The following is a 16,643-nucleotide window of genomic DNA, read 5'->3' as shown; positions in this document are numbered from 1 at the left end:
TGGCATATTTTAATCTGTTATACCTACATATTTATATTCAGTCTTTTGTTACCCTACTTTAGGCATCCTCATGCCTCCCCACAGTCATTACCAGAGTCCGATCATCTTCTTGGTTGTTAAATAGTCACCTTGTTTCTGAAGTTCTATATTCTCACACGCCCCAGCCCCAGTTTGTTTATATTGTGTTATTTTTTTCCAGGGTTGCCTGTTTAATTTAGGTATATAACTGTGTGAGGGATAATTTTGAATTAAAGTAGTTTGAAGCTGGAATGCACTACTTAACCCAACAAAATAGAGCATGTCTTTTTAAAATAAATAGTTAAATAAATGTAGATCTGACTTTCATTTTGGTGTGGTAGAAAAGCAAGTTAAAAATTCTGGACTCTGAAAACAGGTTATAAACAATATAGGAAAATATTAGAAAGTTAAGAAAAGACAGAAAGACTGCACTTTTAAAATCTCTTACATTTTCTGCAAATGAAGGTAAGCTACTATGAAAGTCATATTAGGAATCTGCATCTCATATAAAGGCAACATCAAAGACCTAGCAAGCAGAGAATAGATTTCATTACAGGGTCTGCCCTGCCCTTACAAATTAAAAGGAATAGCAATAAATATGCAAAATGGGCTTAGTTAACATTAACAATTTCCTCACTTATTTGTGCTTTAATCAGGACTCCAAGATTAATAGAATTTGTGTTATTAAAGCTTAACAAAGCAGCTTATTGAAATGCCAATTGTGTATCTACCTTCCTGGCATTAAATCTACCCAGGCAGGGTTCTATTGACAGTTTGACTTCAGCATTTAAAACTTCCAGTAGCTGAGAATTGGTTTTGCCAGCTTTGTACATCAAAACAGCAGTATGGGACAGAAGAGATTATAAACACAAAAAAACTAAAAAAGAATTGCAGATTAAAGATGGTTGAATGGTGCACATGCACACAGGTATCTTTATAAAAACACTTCATAGTCAAGAATTTCTTTTAAAAAGTAGTTACTTATGTATGTGTATATGTATGTATATATATTTGTGTGTATATATATATATATATGTATATATGTGTGTGTGTGTGTGTGTGTGTGTGTGTGTCCATATATGTAAGCACATATATACACACAGTCATTTTCTATGTGAGGTCCCTGGACCAGCAGCGTAAGCATTATGGTAAGTTGTTGGAAATGCAGATTCTCAGGCCCTACTCCAGACCTGAGGGTGGAATTCTGCTGAGTGGTTGGAAATGCAGATTCTCAGGCCCCACTCCAGACCTGAGGGTGGAATTCTTCTGAGTGGTTTAACAAGACTTCCAGGTGATTCTGATGCATGCTTATTTTTGAGAACCACTGCAGTTATTTTCATTTAAACATAGGGAACATCAAATATTCCCAATCAGGAAAATAGTAACAATGACAGTTAAATTTTTATACAACATGTCTCTAACTCAAGGGGATTATTTCATTTAGATCTCAAACTAAGAATCATTACTACTTTCAATGTTGTGCTGGATTTACTGAGAGACAGGAAAAATTAGCCTAATGAATTTCATGGAAGTCTGATTTTCAAAGGTAATTTAGACTGCAACATTATATTTTGCTTCAGATGTTCACCCTGCATAAAATACTACTATTCTGAATGAATTTGGGTAAGTTTCAGTGCATAGAAGAAGCTTGAAATTTGGGGTTAAACAGAAGTTAGATGATTACTATAATAAGAGTGTCTTTTAAATCCAATTATATATTTACCTAATTTCCCATTTAAAACTAATCTGATTGATCTGATAATTTCAATATGGTCAATGATAATTATTAATTAGAGCATATTGGGATTTAAAAATATATAAGATGTAGGGAATAATAAAAGAAAAATAAAATAAATCAGGAAAAGCAAAATTGTAAAATCTGATGAAGAAATAAATACAAAAATTATTTAAAGTTAGCTTCATCCATTTTTTCATGTATTACAGAAGACATGTTTTGGTCATGAATGTCTTGATGGATCTTAACAGTAAAAAATGAAAATAATTTAAATTCTTTAAATACTCTAAAGAGAATTTAAAGTAAATTCTTAATGTAAATTTATCCTTGAATTTCTACTCTATTAATTCACCATATCAATAGGAGCCCAATTTTCCCCGGTTCTGGCCAACTTTCTAACCAAACTCTGCATGCACCTAATTCTTTACTATTCTAATCTTTTTAATGATTCTAGTTCTATGTCAACTATTTCCTTCTCCTGAGCCAGCCCAGTCAGAATTTATTTTCCTAGTACGCCTCATATGTCCTACTGCCTAGCATGACATTTATTTTTTACACACATATTTCTTATGCTACATTGTAAACTTCTTGAGAGTCTGTTAGTATATCATTATATCCCCTTAGGTCTAGAACAATCTCTGGTATAAAGAAAATGTTTTAAAATTCATTTTTGGAACTTATTTCATTATCCTATGTGTTTGTTGGAGAATTATAAGAACTCTTTCAGGCTACTAAAAAATTGTCATCTGCCCTGGCTGGTGTGGCTCTGTTGGTTGGAGTCTTGTCTCGTAACAGAAAGATTGCAGATTCTATTCCTAGTCAGGGCACATACCTAGGTTGTGGGTTCGATCCTCAGTCTGGGAACAGACAAGAGGCAACCAATCGATGTTTTTCTCTCTCCCTTCTTCTCTCTCTAAAAGGAATGAAAAAAATGTCCTCAGGTGAGGGTAAAAAAAATTGCCGACTGATTAGGGCATTGTGTAGAAAGGAATGTGAAGTCACTTTATTATATTGAACTGACCTTAGTTCAGACATGCCTTACCAGTTTGAGAAGACGCAGTTTTGAAAGAAATCACCTGATTCCAAAGAATCCATTTATAAGAAGGAAAGATATTGATATCAACTTTTTGGAAAGAAAGAAAAATATGCTTACTTTGATTCTATTAGAGGTCAGTCCTAATATTTAAATAAGTGATAAATAGTGAGTATATTCACATTAATCAACTCTTGCACCCCATGGGCTAATGTTGGGGAAGTTTATATTGTCCTTCTAGGAATGGGGAAAGACACTCATAGGCTCGCCCTTGTGCAAGCCAGAATGATTTCACAAAATACTTCACTTATAAGCAAAATCACTTAGTGTGGCTGTGGGGGAAAGATCACCTTGCCACCATCAAAATGGCTGTCTTTTCCAGACTTGCAACAGATGAAGCACTTCTTACTCTATCCTCATAATGATTTCTTGAGTAATGAGCATCTGAGTCTCAAATGTCCCATCCATATGATCAGAGGACAGATTCACCTCTGACACTAGTTAGGTTAACTCAGGCAACAAATACACTACACTACCTTGATGGTATCAACTGGTGATTGCCTCAAGTGGGCATTAAACAATAACTTCCCTACCCCCCAATTTTATTCTTCACTCATTAGGAATAAGATCTTGGTTCTTTTCACCTTTCATAATCTCTTTTCCATACACACACACAAAAAACACACAATTCTTTTTCACCCATAGTCCTTGCTAGGTACTTAATATAGTCTCTGTCCTATCTCTTCCTGTTTTTCTTGCACCATTATCTTCATATTACCTTTGCTAAGGTACAACCCTTTTCTTGTTTATTTAACTCAAGAATAATACTAGTAATATGCAACTAAAGGGAAGAGGAAGTCATAGGATTTGGAATGAAATTAGAAATACCTTTTTTTCTCCCTGATATCTAACATAATGTTATCTATTATTGGAGCTTTTTAAAATTTTTTTTTCAGGGAGAAAGAAAATTTTTCTTCTGTATAGCTGTTATTTATCTCTATACCTTGCTTATGACAGTCATTTGTTTATGTCTTAAGTGCGGTCATCCAGGTATATGTCCCATCTTCCATACTGGATCAGTGAGCACCCCACAAGTTGCTGTGAGGATTAAATGAAATCTTATGTAGGTATGAAGTTCCTGGGGCATAATTATGCTCAGTATAAGTTTGTTAACAGCAAGAAACAAATCACTTATCACTAATTTTTTCAGAGATGTTTCTCGTGTTATTGTTTATACTTGTTTTTGTTTTTCTTTTTTTTTTCAGTTACAGTTGATGTGCAAAATTACATTAGTTTCAGGTATACAATCTAGTGATTAGACTTTTATGTAACTTAAGCAGTGATCACTCCCATAAATCTAGTACCCATTTGACACCATACATAGTTATTACAGTATTCCCTATGCTGTACTTTACATCCCCTGTGACTATTCTATAACTATGAATTTGTATTTCTTAATCCCTTTACCTTTTTCACCCATCCCCCAACCACCCATCTGGCATCTGTCAAAATGTTCTCTGTGTGTATGAGTCTGTTTTTGTCCTGCTTGTTTGTTTATTTTGTGTCTTAGATTCTTACTGTCTTTCCCTGTCTGACTTGTTTCACTCAGCATAACCCTCTAGGTTCATTCCTGTTGTTGCAGATGGCAAGATTTCATTTTTTACTGCTGAGTCATATTTCATTGTATATATGCATTACTTATATATCCATCCACCTATTTTATTAATGGACACTTAGAGTCTTCCATATCTTGGCTACTGTAAATAATGCTGCAATGAGCATTTTATTATTTATATTCTTAATCCCCTCTTTTTTTTCTTAAAGAAGATTCTTTAACATTTCTTGCAATACTGGCTTGGTGGTAATGAACTCCTTTAGCTTTTTCTTGCCTCAGAAGCTCTTTACCTGTCCTTTGATTCTACTATAAATGATAGCTTTCCTGGGTAATCTTGTTTGTAGGTCCTTGCCTTTCATCTTTGAATATTTCTTGCAAATCTCTTCTGTCTTGCAATGTTTCTTTTGAGAAATCAGTTGACAGTCTTATGTGACCTCCCTTGTAGGTAACTAACTGCTTTTCTCTTGCTGCTGTTAAGATTCTCTCTGTCTTTAAACGTTGGCATTTTAATTATGATGTGTCTTGCTATGAGCCTTTTTGTTTCATCTTGTTTGGGACTCTGTGCTTCCTGAACTTGTCTGTTTATTTCCTTCACCAGGTTAGGGGAGTTTTCAGTCATTATTTCTTCAAATAGATTTTTAGTTCCTTGCTCTCTCTCTTCTTCTTCTGGAATGCCTGTAATGTGAGTGTTGGTATGCTTGACGTTTTCCCAGAGGTTCCTTATACTATCCTCAGTGTTTTTGGATTCTTTTTTTTCTCTGTTGTTTTGATTGGGTATTTTCTGTTTCTTTATCTTACAAATTGCTGATTTGATTCTCTGCTTCATTTACTCTACTGTTGATTCCCTATAATTCTTTCTTCATTTCAGTTAGTGTATTCTTCATTTCTGACTGGTTCTTTTTTTATTCTTTCTATCTCCATTTTTGTTCCCTATCTCTTTGCTGAAGTTCTCACTAAGTTTATCTACTGTTCCTCTCAGTTTACAGAGCATCCTTATGACCAGTGTTTAGAATTTGGCATCTGGTATATTGCTTATCTTCATATTTTTTAACTCTCATCTGAGGACATTCCCATTGATTTTAGAGAAAGTGGAAGGAAGGGAGAGAAACATCAATGTGAGAGAGAAACATCAATTGTTTGTCTCTTGTACATACCCTAGCCAGAGACATCTCGTATGCTCCCCAACCCAGAACAAAGCCAGCAACCCAGGCATGTTCCCTGAGTAGGAATTGAACCTGTGACCCTTTGGTTTACAGGATGACACTCTCACTAAGTGAGACACATCAGCTGGGGCTCAATTTAGTTTAGTTCTTTTTTTGGAGTTGTGTTCTGTTCTTTCATTTGGGACATATGGATTTCTTTGTCTCCTTATTTTGGCAGCCTCCCTGTGTTTGTTTCTATGTATTAGGTAGAGCTGCAACATCTGGTCTTGGTAGAATGGCCTTATATAGTAAGTGTCCTGAAGGGCCCAGTGGGACAGCCTCTTTGGTCACACAACCTGGGTGCTCAGGTGTGCTGCCCCACCCCTATGTGGGCTGTGTACTATATAGCATCCTGTTATAGTTGAGCCTTGATTGCTGGCAATAGTAGGAATTTTCTCCTGGCAAATAGTCTGTCAGTACTGGCAGTGACCACAGCAGAGGATCTGCTGCTGTGTAGGTACTGACCCCACTGCGCAGGACTTACTTTATCAGGGCTCTAGTGCCTGCTGAGTCTACCCCTTGAGTTTATCAGTCTTGGAGATGGTTGGGTGCTGTTTCTGCACTGTCTGAGGCTGACCAGCAGGTGCACTTTCTCTGGGGCCTCCCAGGAGGTGCAGGCCAAGTCAGCTGACTGTGCCCTGCCTGGGGCCACTCAGCATAAACTACAGAGCAATCTGCAGATGGTTGCTACTTATGCTGGGCTTGGAAGTGCCTGGAGAGGCCAAGCTGTGAACCAAGGCTGGCTGCCACTAGTACCAGGCCTGGGTCTACTTAGCATTAGATATGGGGCACGCTGATGCCAGATGCTGCTTGTTTGGGGATTGTGAACCTTTGAGAAATTTTAGGAATAAAATTTAGGAATAGCATGAGCCAAGGCAGGTTATTTATGTAGAAAAGTCACTGGAAAGGGCTGGGGTGGGCCTGCAAGCTGGTTGAGGTGGGGTTTCAGGGAATCACCAGGGGAGGATGAACAGGGTTAGCCAGTTTGATGGAGACTCAGATATGTCTTCAGCTAAGTTCTGTGAGTCCTATTCAGTCTGTGCATGGGTTCTTTAAGTGACTATCTAGGATTCCAGCAGCCCTGTGCATCACTGAGCCACAATCCCTGCTGGTTTTCACAGCCAGAGTTATGGGGAATTCTCTTTCTGACACTGGAAACCTGGGCTGATTGAAACTGGAACCCCTCACTTCTCAGGGAGGACCACTGCAGTCAATTAGTAGAAATCTTCATTACAAGGAATTTTTTTATTCCCAAGGCTTCTCATGTACTAGAATTTACTGGATCAAAGAATATTTCATGCAGAAATTTTGCAATTTGAAGAGCAAAATAGATTTTTTTACACATGTTCTTGATAAGTAAAATTTAATAAGAGAAAAATGTATTATATATGTGGACTTAGAGATCAAAAATATATCTATGTATCTATATTTATATCTATCAAGTCATTCCTTAATTTCTTGGTTGGCTTTTGGTAAGGGAATAGTGATTTTATGTTGACAGACCCTGTGACTAATTTGAATTTAGCAATGATAACAGTGAAAGAGTACTTGCTCTGGCCAATCTCAGGTTTACTATTGTATTTATGAAATGATGAACATGGACTAAGTTTTTAATTTATAAAATTTTAAAGAAAAATTTTAGTTTGTAAAGAAACAATACACTTAGATAGAATTCTTAAAGAACAAGTTGTTCGGGATGATTCTAAGATACTCTGAACTTTGGACTGTTTGCCTGTTTCCTTTCTTTGCAAACATCTTTCCATTCTGATTTCCTGTTTCTAATCTTTGGACAAGATGAGCAAATAATATTTATAGGATCTCTAAAGTTGTGTATAGAGGGTTGAATGAGGGTCCAAACAAAATTCCTGACAGTTGTAAATATGAGCTTTTACACGGTGTATGCTGGGTTGCTCTGAGACTTGTTTACTTCTCTCTGCTCAACTACCTTTTGAATAGGTGACATTGTCAGCTAAGTTGTAGAAAGTCCTTGGCTATTAACTGAATTCAGCTAGACTGATAACATTGCCAAGAAAATACATGGTTCAAAAATTCCTGATTGAGGATTTTGATGTAATTTAGGGATTAATATAAATTCTATAAGGGGAAATACTTTAAACAACTTGAACAAATATTTTACCATAGGACTAATAAACATCAGAACTTGCCAGGTACCAGACAGAGAACCATTGAAATTATTCTCAAATATAATAGAGATCATGTCACTCCCTTTTTAAAACTTCTTGATGGTTTCCATTAGCCTTAGAATAAAATTCAAACTCCTTATCAAAAAATAAAAAAAAAACCCCAAACAATAGGATATTTGAGAAATAGAGAGTTTACATATATTTGGTGCAAATTAGGAGCCAATAACATACATGTTACATAAGCAACTAAACTTCTGATCTTCTTGTTCCAAGACACAAATTCTAAGGATCTCACTGGAGAACTTTCTGGGCATAATTAGCACAAGGTACATTAATCCTTTTGCTTTTGTAAAAACCTGCTCTCATTAGGGGCAGACAGACATCTTGTAGATAGAAACATATAATAGATTATCAAAAGAATGATTGGATGCAACATCCTGGAAAAAGGAGCAATTGGAAGTGAAATGATCAAATACTATAAAAATTAGCCTTGCACCAAAACTCATGAAAATCTAGGCTTTTTAAGTCCAACGACCCATGATATTAGTGAATGATGGCTGTGAGTGCATGAACATAAATTGCTTCCCAAATGAAGGACATATATTATAAAATAGCTGAAAATCATTTCTCCGAAAGAGAATTAACCTGCAGAATGAAACACAGGTGCTTTTCCCCAGTGCAGTGAAGCATCACACCTTGAGAACTGGGTGATTGAAGTATATTAATTTCAAATGTCTCAATTTCCACCATATGTGAAAAACAATGGTGTTAAAACCCTGACTTCTTATGTTTGAAATGAAGAGGTATATGCATGTACATAACGCAGTAGTTTCTTCTTTCGGGCTCTTACAGGCCTTTCGACACCAATTTTATATAGTTTTAGGTGAATTGAAGGCTAACTCTAAACAAATCTCTGAGTTTCCCAGGACACATTGTATGTAATTTTGAAAGGAAAGGGGGAAGAGGTGAATAACAAGTGGTGGTGTGAAAACACACTCTGATTCTATGTGTTTGCATGCTCAAAAATATGTACCTATCATGCTCAAAGTTCACTGGCAAGTTTGGAAAATAGTTAATGTAAACCTGACATAGATCATAGAAATGATTTGAGATGGAAAGTCTAATTTTTATTAGGACCTTGTGCTACATTTACTTAGATATTAGTCATCTAGACTGAAGGCAGAAGACTCTAGGATGAAAGGCAGTATGTATAGCCCAGTGATTAAAAGAGCAGATTCTGGGGAAAAAACTGCTTACCACCACGTAAGCACTTTTTTACTTGTGTGACAATGTGATTAACTAAGTTTTAGTTTTCTCATGGGTAAACAAAGAATAATTGTATCTTCTGCACTGTTATTGAGAGGATTAAATGCAATTACAAAAGAAGGACTTATGCAATGTTTGGCACATAATAGGCCTATATGCAAACATTTAAAATTGTTTACATTTTTTTCAGTTATGCCCGCTGTTAATGTATCTGTGAAAACTTGAACATAGCTCTTGAGTCAAATATAGCCAAAAAATCATAATCATTAGGACCTAACTAAGCACTGACCTAATTTGATATAATAATTTTTTCCAAGGTAGGTACAGCAATGATCCCCATTTTATAGATGAAAAGAGTAAAGTGTAGACAGCGAAAGTAGCCTGTGTAGGGCCACACAAGTAGTGGAGGGGCACAGTCCTAATTTTAAAAGATAACATTCTCCAAAGAGGACCATTTTTTAAAAAAATACACTTGAGCATCCTAATTTTTGAGGAGGAAAATAACATTCAGGAAGGCACAGTTGCTTCCAAACTCAGAAAGCTAGATAGCAGAAAATCAGATTAGACTTGGAATTTTTATTCCAATCTAGTTATCTTTTTATTCCTTTAGATTTTTACTCCATTATCTATATTAAAAATTAGTGGAAGTGGATGTAGCTAACTATCATGGAAGTACGAAGTCTGAGAGAGAATTACTCTCAGAGTTTGAAAATCAAGATTTAAAAAACTGGGTTAGTGATTTAATACTCAGATTTTTGGATTTTATAAGAAGAATAAAATGGGATTCACCCTAGTCCTCTGCATTTTCCTGCACTTGAAAAATTTTCATTTTTATCTTCTACATTCATTTATCTCTTACATTTATTGGATTTTTTACTTGGAGGTCAACCATTAGCGATTCATTCATTCGGGTTTATTATTTTCTCTCTTTGCTCTTTGTGAGAAAAACAAATTCTCTCTCTGAGTGATGACATAACATAATAAGACTCTTCCAGTAAGATATAGAAAAAAGTGTTAGCTAGAAAGCCAGACTGCATCTGTACTAGGAGATGTGAAACTAAAAAGGTAAAATGAAACAAAGGAAAATGAAGCCTTAATTACAGCTTTGCTTAAGGTCAAGCCTTGTAAAAGAGTGGTGAAAATGTATGTTTCCCCTACCCCATGAGGCTGCAATTGGAACAAAGAAGGTCAACATAAGTGAAAAGAATATAAGTCCTCAGAAAAGGGTTCAAAATCCAAATTACACCCTTTCTTTCTCCTTAAAAATCAATTCAGCATGGCCACTTTCAGGTAAGAAAAAATTACTTTAAATCATAGATCCGAATTCTAAAATCCAATAAAAAAAATCTTGCACTCAGATGTTCCAGATACATTTTTTATAAGTTTCAAATCCATTTTTCATAAGGGGTAAAATGGAAAGAAGTCTGTCATTTGTAGAATGTCTCCATTCTAAAAATATTTTCTGGTATTTTAGGCTTTTCACTATATTGCATGCTGCACAATTTTATAAAAATCTCTGGATTAATAAGAAAAATGGAATACAAAATTTTTTTTAAAACAGCACATTAAAATATAAAAGTTACAAGACACCAGTATGGTGTGAATAAATTATTTAAAATTGAAAAGGAGTAAAATGTTGTTGTATATGTAGGGCATTTCTTTTAAAATATATATTTCTTTCCCAATGGAGTCTTGATATCTTATGGAAAGAAATGCAGAAATGAAACATGACATGTTCTTTAAATAATGCAAATGAGAAGAGCTGGGGGGGAAGAGGCAAAATGTGAAGATTAGCTGGTGCCTTATAGCAGCTGAACAGAGGCATTGTGGAAGGCTGTTCTGAGGAATCAAAATGAGATATTCTCACATATCAAGGAGATTCTCAGTAGTTGTGGGAAATTTCCCTGTTGTTTCCCTACCAGATATACCTTCTTTAAAGGGAATTGTCTGCCCTCTCAGGAAATGGAAAAACAATCTACAAGAACAGTGAGAAAGCTATTTGCAGGGTCCCTCCAATTTTCTATGAAGCCACATCTGATCTCCTTTGCACAGCAAAGGAAACTAGCAACAAAATGAAATGACAGCTCACTGAGTGGGAGAACATATCTGCAATGATACTTCTGATAAGGAGTTAATATCCAAAGTTTATAAGTAACTTATGCAACTCAACCCCAATGCAAACAAACAAACAATCCAGTTAAAAATGGGCAAACAACCTGAATAGACACTTCTCCGAAGAGGACATACAGATGGCCAACAGACATAGGAAAAGATGGTCAATGTCACTTATCATCAGAGAAATGTAAATTAAAACCACAATAAGATATTACCTCACACCTGTAATAATGGCTATCATCAATAAATCAAACAATAAGTGTTGGCAAGGATATGGAGAAAGAGGAAACCTCGTGCACTGTTGATGGGAATGCAGACTCGTGAAGCCACTGTGGAAAGCAGTAGGGAGTTATCTCAAAAAATTAAAAATGCATCTGCCTTATGACCCAGTGAGTCCACTTCTGGGAATATATGTGAAGAAACCCAAAACATTAATTTGAAAGAATATAAGCACCCTGTGTGCATTGCAGCATTGTTTATAATAGCCAAGATTTGGAAGCAGCACCAGTGCCCATTAATAGATGACTGGGTAAAAAAGCTGTAGTACATTTATGCAATAAAATACTACTTTCCATAAAAAAGAAAATCTTACTTTTGTGATAGCATGTATGGATTTGGAGAGTATTACGCTAACTAAAATAAGCCAGTCAGAGAAAGACAAAGTACCTTATGATTTCACTTTTATGTAGAATCTAATAAAGTAAGCTAATAAACAAAATGGAAACAGACTCAGATACAGAGAACAGACTGACAGCTAGTAGAGGGAAGTGGGCTGAGGGGCTTGGTGAAAAACGTGAAAGAATTAAGCAAAAAATAAATAGAACCCTCATAGACACCGACAACAGTATTGTAATCACCAGAGGGGAAGAGGAGTAGGGGGAGGAAGAAGAGGGTAAAGGGGGGATAAATGGTCATGGAAGGAGACTTGACTTGGGGTGGTGAGCACAGAATACAATATACAAATGATGTACTGGACACTTGTACACTTGAACCCTATAGAATTTTATTAACCAATATCACCCTGGTAAATTCAATAAAAATTTAAAAATAATAATAAAAGGAACAGTAGAAAAACATAAAAATAACATGGGGTGATACATGAATATGTGATAAAGTATTAAAGCTGCTCATCAATATTGGGGAAGGTTCTCACTATTACAATTGGGGAATTACTGAAATTAATGTGAATTTATGAAATCCAGCAGGAACTGAATCCCAGGTACTTGTCAGCTATTGATCTGTGAGTGGCAGCCAGGCATGAAAACTTAGGGAGGCACTAGGAGTATTGTTTTCTGGACTCCACCTGCAGCATGATGATGGGGGAGTTATTCCAGCGCTCCCCAGGCAGCAGCTGCTGTGACCTCCTGATTATCCCCACTGCTGTGCTCAGTGACTTTTAAATAGCTATTGGGGTGCAGCTCCTGAGATCCATCCAATATATATTTTTTTATTCTTCACTGGTATATTGTCACTTGAATGGGCTTAGAGAGTTATGTAAAACAAGCCAGGTGGCAGTTGCTTGGAGTCTGAGATACAAAAGAAACAATAATAAATCTAAAACCAAGTGTAAATAAAATAATATTTGGAAGTGGTGACTATATTTCTTCTATCTAATTAGCAAAACACTCATAAAGTTATATATTAAGAAGACAAATGTTAAGTAAACTTTTAAATAAGACCAGATTAGATGATCTTTTAAGGAGGAAAACAATAATATTTACATTCATCATCTCCAAGACCTGGTGTGTGATCACAGGTAAAGAGGCTGTTAATAATTTAATATGACTATTTTTGTCTTTTGCATGGATTGAGAGAACATGGAATTGACATTCACTGATTCTTCATTTGCAATCAAAGTGAAGCTCAGACCTTAATCTTTTACTACTTAGAGAATGACAAATTACGATTTCAGGAGGATTTGGTGGGAGGAAGCGTAGTGTGGGCAGCAGGAGGCTGGGAGTCTACTCCTGACTTTACTGCTTATTGAGCATTTAATCTTAGGGGAATCAGTGTCTCAGGGAAGTTCGTTAACTAAAACAGACTTCATGAATAAAATTAGTTCCCTTTTCCCAAAGATAAAAGTTCTAAAAGTTCAATATCTTTTCTAGACCTAAGAAGAGTAAAAAAAATTGAGGGTACATAAACAAAACAAAACAACAACAACAAAAACACCACACACATCATATTAAGTTCTGGGAAAAGGAATGTAATTCATTCCAATATTCCCATTCTGTACTTGAGAAAAGAAAGTGCCAAGATCTTCTGTACTAAAACCAAAGTCTCCTACAGTTTCTCCATTATACTGTAAGAATAGTTTTTACAAAGTTACGGATTATATATAAGAAATATAAATAAAATGCAAAATACAGGTACCATGCATGGAACATGGAATCACTAACAGGAAGTTTGAATATGTAGAATTGATAAAGTGAGTAAGTGTATTCTACATCACATCATTTATAGTTAGTTTAGACTTGATGGGTAAGACCCAGGGGATACTAGAAAATTACAGGCAAAGAAAGAAATGAAAAGTTTTAGAAGATGTGCATATGTGCGAATTCTTGAGCCCCAAGAAAATTCTGTTGTTTTCAAGGAAAAAGAGATGGAAGGAGCTTATTAAAGATGATACACAAAATGGCATAGTAGCAAAATGAACTCTTATTGACTAAAATGTTAGATATAACTCTTCAATTATTGACATGCTATAGGCTGTCAACCAAAAATTTTGAAGATTAAAAAAAAATAAGAACATCTCTTAGATTTCTAATGGAAATTAATGAAAACATAAGATGTACTTTATAGGAAAAACATGAATAGCTAGCTTCTCTATAATATATCTAATCATTAAATAATAAATTACTCGATGAGCTGGAACTGGATTTTCACACCATTTCTTCTGTATACAAATTGAAAAAAAATCTTTAGTTCATACCATTTGAAAATAGTTGGTACTATTATGATTCACTGTAAATCATCATAGATTTTATTTTATTTTTTTGATGGGTTTTTAAAAAATGTTTTTGTGTTTTAGCACCAATAAAGTCATTGGAGCCTTGCAAATCTGTATAATAAGTATGCCCACTTATTATTTGGTTACTATGAAGAAATTTAGCACAGGAGGAGTATTTGAAAGATGGGACAGTCATTCTGTAAAAATATCACACTGTGTCACTCCAACATGAACCCAGCCTCTAAAGTGCCTGATGGAGGTGGAGACTTTAATGCACCCTACAAGATAGCCTAGAAAAAATGGTCGGGATTAATTGAAATACAGGTAGATAGGTAAAATGTAAATGAAATTGCATTTAATTTCATTTTAATATTCCCTCAACACCTAATTATTTTTCATCCTAATAGGTGACTCTTTTAAGTATTGGCGATTGACACTGGGGTCACAGGTCATTAGATATTCACAGAATCTGGAAATGATGTCTGAGGCCCACTCCTGAGTGTAACTAACACTCTTGAAGATCAGTAGCTACTGACCAAAATGTCAGTTCACAGTAAAGAGGACCTGGTTCTCAATACCTCCTTTCTGCTAGGTGACATTCTGATTCATTAGTGAAGATGTTCTTGCTGTAAGAATAGAACTCATGCAGTTTTATGTCAGGGAGAAGAGAAATTCTGAGGTAGAATTATCAGAGAAAATATTTAACCTTCAAAAGTCTAATGAGAAGTATTCAATTTCTAGATTAGTAGTAGTTTCCTTATAGTAGTTAATTATTTCCAGTGTATTATTAATAGTAGTTGATTATTAGTGGTAGATTATTGACCACCAGGAGAGTAGTTGCCATGTGCTGTTGCCATGGCACTGGGGAACTAGAGAAAGCAGCATGCCAGCACCCGAGGATGAAGAGGAATACTCCAATGAGGAGAGAGGACAAAAGGCGAGCAGAGGTTTCACTCCCTGGGAGTGCTGAAGCCAACTGGGAGGCAGGCCAGAAGGGAAGCTTTCAAAAGTGGCAAGAGCGGGTGTGGGGAAGGGGAGGTCAGAACTGTTAGTTTTGGAAAAGGTCTTTGCCTAATACAACTGAAAACACACCAAGTTTCTGAAGTACTATATATCAAATACAGAGAAGGAAAACTCTGACTCCAAAAAACCTCCGCTGCCTTGCGGCATACCTCTTCAGGGGAAAGGCTAAGGGAGTAAACCCCGACAGAAAATCCGGAGCCGGAGTCCCTAAGGCGGTTTGACGTTGTAGTCAACACCGGCAACTCCTGCGGCGCACCTGAAGCCAAGCTGTATTGACTCCGTCTTTCCCTTGGATCCTTCAGCTGCGAAGAGAGGGGGAGTCTGCTGCATGGGCAACAGCAGACCCTCCATATCACCCTGCCCAGGCTCTGTAGCTTCAGCTTCACTGGAGAGGACACTCCAGCGTCATCACAAGATGTCGATTCAACACGGGAGGAGACAGATACCGTGTCACTCCCGAGTCGGATTGCACAGCCATTCTCGGCGGTGCAGATAGACTCTTAAGAAGCTACGCCATCGTCTCTCGAGACGGACGGCTGCCTACGACGATTAGTAATTGACTTTTGGGAACATTGGAGTGCGTGCTAAGTTGCTGCTCCTATACTTCTATTCTTAGATACAGAGTATAATTATTTTACTGGGGAAAGATAGAATAAAAAGTCTAGCTAATTTTGGCCAGTTTAAATATCCTGAACACTGGATATCATCTCTTAGATACAGTTTAGGTAATGAGTTGTGTCTGTAGAACTAGAAAGATAATTATCTGGTGGTGACAGCAGCAATGTAGCGCTTAAATTAATCTCATCTCATTGACTCTCTCTAAATACTGGGGTGACTTGCCAATGGTCACAGGGCCAGAAGCTGGTAATGTGGTATTCAGACCCAGAACTCTCCTGCTAGATACTAGCCCATTTACGTAACGCATGACTAAAGTCAGCCCTTGAAAGGTTAAATGAGTTAACTAATGTTAGTTACATAAGCCATAGGGTATAAATTCCATCCAGACCTTGACTGTCTTTTAGTGCTTTAGTTTATATACTGCCATAGAGTTATACAGGTAAATGATCATATCATAACCTAAAAAATTTAGATAGCTTTGAAAAGAAAGGGAAAACACGAGTGAATTTTGGACTGGACTAACAATCAAGACCCCTGTGAGTTTTCTACCCTTTGAATATTGTAATACTAATAATGATCAACATGGCTAACTTCCTCCTTTTATTAATGAATTAAATAATAACTTATTGACTATTTTGTAGCAACATAACCACTATATGGAAAAATATTGGCCTATGTAGGCAAAACTGCAGCATGTCTCCTCACGCTGGGAGGTTTGTAGCTTCTGATATTTTAGGAAGGTGGCTGGAAAAATGGTGGCTGGCAGAGACTGCTCTTTGGGCCTGCTGTGAGCTGCTGAGAGTACAAACATACTCGAATGGAATTGTAATTTGTGGATTGTGCTTGTGCTTCTTGTTATGAGATTTTAAAAATGAAGTTGTTTCCTATAATTATGCCCAGCAGGCACAGAACTCACTACTTTAG

At 36.2% G+C, this 16,643-nt stretch overlaps 1 protein-coding gene across 3 annotated transcripts in view; it reads right to left on the bottom strand.

Annotated features, from left to right (window-relative positions):
- The window catches only part of SYT1 (synaptotagmin 1), a 393,501-nt gene that overhangs the window by 246,532 nt on the left and 130,326 nt on the right, over positions 1-16,643 (bottom strand). Inside the window, exon 1 of one of the 3 annotated variants that reach the window (XM_090273655.1) lies at positions 2,586-2,619. The exons of the other annotated variants lie outside the window; for them this stretch is intronic. The gene's annotated coding sequence lies outside the window, so the exon portion shown is untranslated. Of the gene's footprint in view, positions 1-2,585; positions 2,620-16,643 lie in introns of those variants that run through there. 3 annotated transcript variants of the gene reach the window in all.

This window comes from Furipterus horrens, unplaced genomic scaffold, assembly GCF_987537825.1.
Source record: "Furipterus horrens unplaced genomic scaffold, mFurHor1.1.pri manual_scaffold_4, whole genome shotgun sequence".
NCBI classification, from domain to species: domain Eukaryota; kingdom Metazoa; phylum Chordata; class Mammalia; order Chiroptera; family Furipteridae; genus Furipterus; species Furipterus horrens.
The sequence above is the reverse complement of the archived record's forward strand: the minus strand, read 5'-3'. Positions and strand labels throughout refer to the sequence as shown.